We start from the raw sequence: 8,761 nt of genomic DNA on the forward strand, positions 1-8,761 counted from the left end.
TTTCTATGTCAGAGAGGAACTCTTGTTAATTATGAAATACTCATAAATCTGCCTCGACTTCAGTGCCCAGTAGCCGAAGATAATGGAATGAAAAACAATCTAAACCACATTAGGTAGCAAGCCACTGAATAATGTATTTTTGTGCCGCATCGGTGCATGTCATTACTTCAAGGCCACAGTTTGCACGGGCAACTTCAAGCAGCCGAAGAGAAACGCTCTTGAGTTCCGACTCTTCTTTGTGATTCATGGGTTCTCAGCAGTAAACAGGACAACGTCTGCTCCGGGAGGATTTTTCCTTTTCAGCACTTGCGGCTGCTGGTTTATGACTTGTTTGTAAAGGACTTTGAAAATGTTGACACTGTTGGAAATATAACTCAGAATTTTAGAATTCCTATGTCCAACAAAGCAACTCTTTTAAAGAACTCTCAACTATGTCTTGGGGAAAAAAAAAAAAACAAAAAAAAAAAGAGTTGCCTTGAAAATAAAAGTGAGTCATTATGTAATATATTCAAGGACATAACATGGTTGTTTCCCCGCTCTGGGTTCTGTTTTGCCTTTGTCATGTTGTAAGTACTATTAAAATAGTCATCAATCAAGGCTACAAAGTCCAACATAAGAGCTTCTGCTTTCTGAGGAGAAAACCAAGGAGCCTTTGAAGGCTTATACGTCTGCATAGATCCCTCTCATCCTTGCACTTATTCCAAAGGGTAGAGATGCCTGCGGGCTGTCCCACAGTGGTCACGTGGTGTGGGAAGATGTGAAAACGCTTCCTTGAATATGAATTACCATAAAGGAAGACCCTGCGTATGTAGAAATTGCTGCATCCATGAATCACTAACTTGTCTAGCTGGAAAGTTCTGCCGGGAACGTTTAGTCTAACCGCTTCACTTTTCAAAGATGAAGTTTGGAAGGCACAGAGGGAGTAAACTCACCAAAGAACCAGGTCAAATCCTGAGCCTTCCAATGCCAATAGAAATGAAAGAGGCATTAATTGGATTCTGCTTCAAGTCACACTGCAGGATAAATGTTTAAAAGAAAGGAAGGTTGCTATAAAAACTGTTAACTACTTTATGATGCTTGGGTGAACCTTTAGAAAATATAAATAAGTATAAAATGAGAAGAAAGTAGAAATGAAAGTAGCCAAGAAGCGTGGAGTAGTGGGGCCCACAGTTTTGGTAATGCCTGGAGTCCACAGTGCCAGGATTTACAAAGTCACCTTTCTTGAACTTAACCAACGTAGAGGTTTAGATCATTGACCTTGACATGGATTGATAAAAAATGATGACCTTGGAAATAGGGCATATTATTAGTTATATGTGCATCCATGTGGCAGAACCAACTTAAGGGAGGAAACATTTATTTTCCTGAAGCAAATGCTCCGTTTATTGCTGGCGGATTTAGTCGATCACGGTGTGGAAGGAATGGGGCTGCAGCTTAGTTCACAGGCAAGCAGCTCGACCACTGAGCCATCTCTCCAGCCCAAAACCTTTATTTTAATGAAGTCCATCTTGTCATTTGTTTCTGTTAACAATTGTGTCTTTGGCATTGTATGAGAATGATTACCAAATCCAAGGTCATCCATCTGTACTTCTTATGTTACCTTCTCTGAGCTTAATAGCTCTTGTTTCACTTTTAGGTTTGTGATATAAAATCATTTTTGGTGTTAGGAAGAGGTGTTTAAAGTGTGAACAACTAGGTGAATATTTAAAAATGCATAAATAGAACTTGAGGGAGTGAAAGGCCTTTTTTATATTATTGGCTTTGTGTGTGGATGGGGGTTTGTGCATGCCGTAGCACGTATGGAGGTGAGAACATCACCTTCAATGTCAGTACTTGCCTTCCCCCTTGCTTGAGACGGATCGTTAGCTGTTTACCACTGCATTCCCCTGGCTGGCTGGCCTGAGAGTTTCTGAGAGTCTACTGTCTCTTACTACCTCACAATTCCACCACCTAGGACACTGGGATTACAGATACTTGCTATCAGGTCTGGCTTTACATAAATCGTGGAACACCAAACTCAATCATTATATTTGCATAGCAAGTTATTTGCCCACTGAGTCTCCTTAGTCTTGGAATGAAAAAAAAAAAAATCCAATGAATGAATGGATAATGTAAAAGTGTGATTAAGCACAGTGTGGTGGTTCACACCTTTAAGCTTAGCACTAGGGAACCTGAGGTAGGTGAATAACCATGAGTTAATCATGAGTTCAAGGCCAGACTGGGTTACAGAGTGAGTTCCTCATCAACCTGGGCTAGAGTGAGAACCTGCTTCACAAAACAACCAACAAAAACAAATTGAATTGAGAAACATTCTATCTACAGTACTTGGGATAAACCTCATCTAAAAGCTACAAATTTTATAATCTGAAAACTAAAATACGTTGCTTAAAGAAAGTAAAGAGGAGCCAATTACGTTGAAAGATATCTGACATTCATGAATCAGAAGACCTATACTAAGGTGACAATATTCCTCAAATCAGTCTATGAATTCATCATAACCTCTATCAAAACTCCAGCTTTTTTTTGTGACAAAATTGCAAACTTCATATGTAAATTCAATTAAATCAGAAAAGACAAAAAAAAAAGGAAAGAAAAGAAAAAGGGAAGGAAAAAGGAATCGAGTGGTGGAGGGCAGGGAGAAGAGTAAAAAGAGCAGTGTTGAAAGATTGCCACGTTTTCACTTCAGAGTCACTACAAAGGTACAACGGGAAACTGGCACTGCTAGGTGAGGCTAGAAACAAGAATGACGTGCAGTGACTTCATGTCCACTGAGGTACTGACCATTAACTGATAATAACAAATATGGGCAAGATGATGGAGAAACCAGTACGTGTTTCAATGGGAGATTGAAAATATTACACCGGCTTTTCAAGTTTCACCAAATGTTAACATAAAATTGCCACCTGACCCATAAACTCACTTGTAGAACACATTCAAACAACACTAATATATTAGCATTACTCATAATATTATAAGCACAAAACCTCCAAATTATCATCAAATGTTGAGTAAATAGCAGGTGATTTATCCACACAATGGACTATTATTCAGCACCACATGCATAACCCTCGAGCACATTATATAACTGAAAGAATCCACCTGCAAAAGACCATATTATGCGATTCAAGGTAAGGTCAAAGTCCACAATAGGTCAATCTACAAACCCAGGAACTTGCTGAGTTTTTGTCTAGGGCTGGGGTTACAGATTTATAGAAAAATGAAAAATTACATCTAGTTGGTGTAAAATTTCTTGGGGGAGCTATGTGAAAATATCCTAAAATTGATTACAGTCATGGTTACACAACTTTTTTTGTTTGTTTGGTTTCAAGGTAGGGTCTCACTCTAGCCTAGGCTGACCTGGGACTTGTCCTAGCTGGCCTTGAACTCACAGCAATTCTCTTACCTTGTTAGTCTCTTGAGTGCTGAGGTATTAAAGGCATGTGCCACCAAACCCAGCTGGTTACACAAGTTTGAAATATACGCCGATCATTGAATGAGATATTTTAAATAGATAAATTTTATGGCATACAAATGACATCTCAGTACAAGTACTTAAAAAATTTAGCGGCTGTGGAAAGATAAAGGAAATTCCAGTTGCAATAAAGATGGTGAGAATACATGCCACACTACAACCAGCAACAATGAACCCTCTGAAAACAAGTGGAGAATAGGAAGCCTCATCACAGAAATAATAATTATAACGAAAAATCCAATTGAAATTTTAAAACTGAAAAATAAAATAATTCAGATCAAGAGCAAGTAAAGGCTGTTCATTCTATATACATTGATGATTGTTCCCATTGACTACTGGACCAGATATGTTACGTCAGTTCAATCAAAGTAAGACAGAAAGACAGTCAGGTGGATAGCTGACAGACAGATTGATGGTCGATTATCATTCTCATTGACTCCTGGACCAGATCAAACAAAATAAGACAGAAAGACAGTCAGGTGGATAGATGACAGTTTAGATAGTTAGACTGTTGATTGATAATGGCAGATTAGGTTAGATACATACAAATATAGATAGATAAGACAGAAAGTACTGATAGATAGATAATTGATAGATAATAGCTAGTTGGATTGAAAAGGAAGGAGGGGAACTATCTTGATTTGCAGAAGTAATGATTGTTGACATGGAAAAAAAAAAAAACCACCTTGGGCATCTGGAAATGACTCAGTGGTTCAATGCGCTTGCTGCACAATCCTGAGGACTGGGGTTTAGCTCCCCAGAACCCATGTGAAGCTAGATGCAAGTAGTACATGTACTTGTAATGCCCACATGCCCTTGGCAATGGGAGGTGAGTCAGGGGGATTCCAGAGTGTGCAAGCCAGTTACCTGGCATTCACAGTAGCAAAACAAAAGAAGCCCTTTCTCAATCAAGGTGGATGGTTATCCTACACCCCAAGCTTGTCCTCTGATCTCCACATGTGCTGTAGTGCACTCTGCTCCATGCATGTACACTGACCTACACACACCATGCACACACACAAAAGTAAACATTAATATCAGCGAGTGCACTAAAATCTTGTAATACTAATATGAGAGATTCAAAAGTCACAGAACAGTCTATAACGTACAGAGACAAATACCAGTCATATTCAAATATGGTCTTTATGTAATAAAATGCTTTTTAAATTCCTTTTATTTTATTTATTTATTTATTTATTTATTTATTTATTTATTTATTCTATTTATTTGGTTTTTCAAGGTAGGGTCTCACTCTAGCCCAGGCTGACCTGGAATTCACTATGGAGTCTCAGTGTGGCCTTGAACTCACGGCAATCCTCCTACCTCTGCCTCCCGAGTGCTGGGATTAAAGGCGTGCACCACCACGCCCAGCTCATTTTATTATATTTTTGAGGTAAGGTCTCGCTTTGGCCCAGGCTGACCAGGAATCCAATATATATAGTCTCAGGGTAATCTCTAACTCATGGCAATCCTCCTACCTCTGCCTCCCTAGTATTGGGATTAAAGGCATGTGCCACCATATCTGGCTCTAAAGTCCCTTTATTTAAACATAACACACTAGATTAATGTGAACAAGACATTAGATATCACCAGTGTACAGGTGGCATATAACCATGTGAAAAGATATTTAAGCTTATGGGTATATGCGAATTAATTAAAGTGACATATCATAATACACCTACCAGGATGATTAAAATAAAAATCTACCTGACATGGACTAACAGGAAATCTCACACATTGCTAAGTGATATATAATTTCACAGCATATTTGGATAACATTTTGACAGGTATCTTACTTCAGGCTGTTATAACACATATACCATACAATGGATGGCTTAGCCAACAAACACTTGTATCTCACAGTTCTAGACTCTGGTAATGGTAAGACTGAGACAGGAATTATGTGATGAATGGCTATTTACTGCTTTCCAGATGGTTAACTTCCCTTGGCATCTCCGCAGGCTGGCAAACAGAGAAAGGAAGCAAGCTTACCTATATCTCACTGATTCCACCTGCGAGGTACCACCTCATCACCTCCTGTACCCTATTGTGCCCTCACCAACTAGTCACCTTCCCCTCCTAGTACCATCACATTGGGGATTTTGTGTCAACAAATGTTTCTACAGGGACACAAATTATATCTGGTGGGATTCTCTAGAGAAGCAGAACACAGCAGAGTTCACAGAGAGAATGAATTGTCATGCAAACATCTAGTCCATAATAACAGACTTTCACTAAATTTAAAATATGTTCATCATACAGAGTGGTAAGTAATTCTAGCCAGCATTAGAATGTACTGTCCTGCATAGATACAAATGGGCCAGCAAGCAGCCTGATCCTCCTTAGCAAGGAAAATAAATAACCAAAAAGAAAATCTAGTTCATTCTCAAATGTATAATCACCAGGTTGATTTCCCAACTACATTTCCCAAAGCTATTTTCCCCAAGGCAATAATGGCATGCTACCTGATGGCATGGGTATTGGAAGTTACCTACAGATCACCCTGTTTTCACTGTATGGTATCAGTTACATTCCAGGTTATCTTGCTATTTCTTGTCAGTACATTTGCCTGGTAACGTTTGGGTGAGGTGATTAAACAGTTTGTTGAAACTGAAAATTCAAGAACAGAAAAATGGGAGGTTGAAGTTTGTAAAACACAAAGTAACAGCCAGTAATACTAAGTAGCTGCCCTCTAAGGTCACCGTGGACCCAGGACCCTTAAATCCATTGGTTGTCATTGTAGACTTCACCTTTTGCAAGAAAACCAAGTCAAATTAGTAATATTATATATCTGACTATCAACAAAAGTATTATTACATTACTAATCACTTGCATTTAAAACACAAGCCTGTAATGCTATAAATTCTATATACCCTGAGATTTGGGCAAGACCTCCTTTGGACAAGTGCTTTGGCCATGTGAGATTTAAAAGTTCTGGAACAATAAATCATCTTGTTCAGTGTTGTGAGTAACATAAAAAGCATTTTACTAACCACTTACCCTTCCCAGTTTTGTTTCCCTGTCTGCCTATTGGAGTTGAGTTGTAATCCCACCCAGGTCCCTGTAGATGCCATTCTACCATCCCAGTCCCCTCTCTCAGCCAGACTGAATCTCACTGCTGTGATCTCCAAGCTCTGTGAGGGCTCTGAGGCCATGGCAAGGAGTACCCAGGTTGCCTGGCTCCTCAGAACAACAATTCTCACACTTCCAGTAAGAAGCCTGAGTCCACAGCTTCTCCCAGATAATTTCACTTTGTAAGTTGAGCTGGAGGACTGTCCTTTAAGCAAACACTCCTAGTAGTTCTGCTGTTCGGAACACATTGAAGTGCCAGGGTTAACAATGGTGCTTTTTGGCTGCATTGATAGAGACTGCAGATCTGTCATGTCAGGCCCTTTATCTTTTGTTGTGATGAAAACCAGTCAGAGAAAATCCTAATGCAAGACATTCTGAGTCTCAGGTTTCTTTAGTGACCTTGCAAAAGAAGGGGTTGGACACTGTACTTTAAATGGGTATTCTGAGCTTGTTTAGATTTCTATAGGTGTTTCAAAAACTAGAAAATGTGTGTCCTAGGCTTCTGTTTTCTCAACGAGATCAATTGATCTTCTTAATGAACTCCAGAGGCAATTTCAGTTTATTACCATGGAGATGAGATGAAAAGCAGGAGTGGTCATGAAAATGTCAGAGAAAAATCCATGATTCACAAAGAGGAGGAGGCAGAGGGAATGAGGAGAACTTAATAGGTTGGTAGCTTGAATGAAATTCAGAGGTTAGAGAAGAATCCCATTGGGCTTCAGAATGGATGTGCACCTGGAATTCAGTTGCTGTCATCCATCTGGAGATGAGCTGTGGAAGACAGTAGTGACCATGACCTAATGAGAACTGGAATAGAACCAAGTTCAGTTTGGAGAAAGCAGACTGTGTGAGCTTTAAGATGATATCATAGCAGGTTGCAGTGTGGGTTTGAGATGGGAAAAATAGGGCAGAGAGTGAGATTCAATTGCATAGTGCTGTAAATGAGCCTGTGATTGAAACATTTGGCAGAGAGGATGGTATAAGGTGCTTTGCATGTAAAATGTCTCTTACAGACTCCTGTTGTGAATTCTTAATCCCAAAACGGTGACTCTGGGAAGACTGTGGAATCTTCAGGAGGTGGACCCTTATTGGGTAAAATATATCACTGGGTGGGCTGGAGAAATGGCTTAGCAGTTAAGGCGCTTGCCTGCTAAGCCCAAGGACCCATGTTCAACTCTCCAGGTTCCACATAAGCCAGGCACACAAAGGTGAGGCATGCACAAGACTGCATATGCTCTCTAGGTGGCATCAGTATACACTGAGTTTGATTGCAGTGACTGAGAGGCCCTGGCACACCAATTTTCTGTCCATCACACTCTCTCTAAAATAAAATAAAATATGTTAAATTAAAAAGCATATCACTGAGTGCTGACCTTAAAGGTTATAGCCAGCTCTGATTGCTGTTCTCTCTCTCTACTTTCTCTGTGTGGGTGTGATGGTGTAAGACCAGCTTCCTGGTCCTACTGTCCATTCCTCACCACCATGGATTCTACTCTGGATCTATAAGCCAACACAAACCGTTTCCTTTCCCTGAGCTGTTTTTTGTTGGGTACTTTGCAATGACAAAGTAACAGATACACCAACCTCACTTCACACCCACATACAACCAAGGATAACATGTAACAGATAGAGAATGTACTAGAAAGACCACACTATACAAATGATCTGTTCAAGTCCCAGTCTTTTTGAACACAGGACCGTTGGGCTTCTAACCTTCCTCCTGGCTCTGGCCCACTTCCTCCCTTGGAACCATATTATTTCTTAATAAATGACGTGTACTTGTGGTGCTATCCACATGTCTCTGTCCAATGCCTTATTCAAAGGACAGAAGAATCTGGGTGTCTTGACAGATGGCCATCAAAGTCTGATACCATTTTTGTTGTTAAAATTGAGAGACAGCACATAAAAAAAAAAAAAAACAATTGAAAATTGTAAGGCTAATCAAAATTTGTGAATAATTATTTTTATTAGGTAGAGAGACATGCCTTAGAAGGCTTACAGGCTGTGGTACTTTGAATATAATAGTTTAAATATATGACCCCATAGACTCAGTCATTTTATTTTTTTGCAAAGATGTTTGTTTATTTGTTTTTATTTATTTATTTGAAAGTGACAGACAGAGAGAGAAATAGGCAGAGAGAGAAAGAGAGAGAGAGATGAGAGAATGGGTGCATCAGAGCCTCCAGCCACTGCAAACAAACTCCAGACAAATGCACC

This window comes from Jaculus jaculus, chromosome 9 (assembly GCF_020740685.1).
Source record: "Jaculus jaculus isolate mJacJac1 chromosome 9, mJacJac1.mat.Y.cur, whole genome shotgun sequence".
Taxonomy (NCBI): domain Eukaryota; kingdom Metazoa; phylum Chordata; class Mammalia; order Rodentia; family Dipodidae; genus Jaculus; species Jaculus jaculus.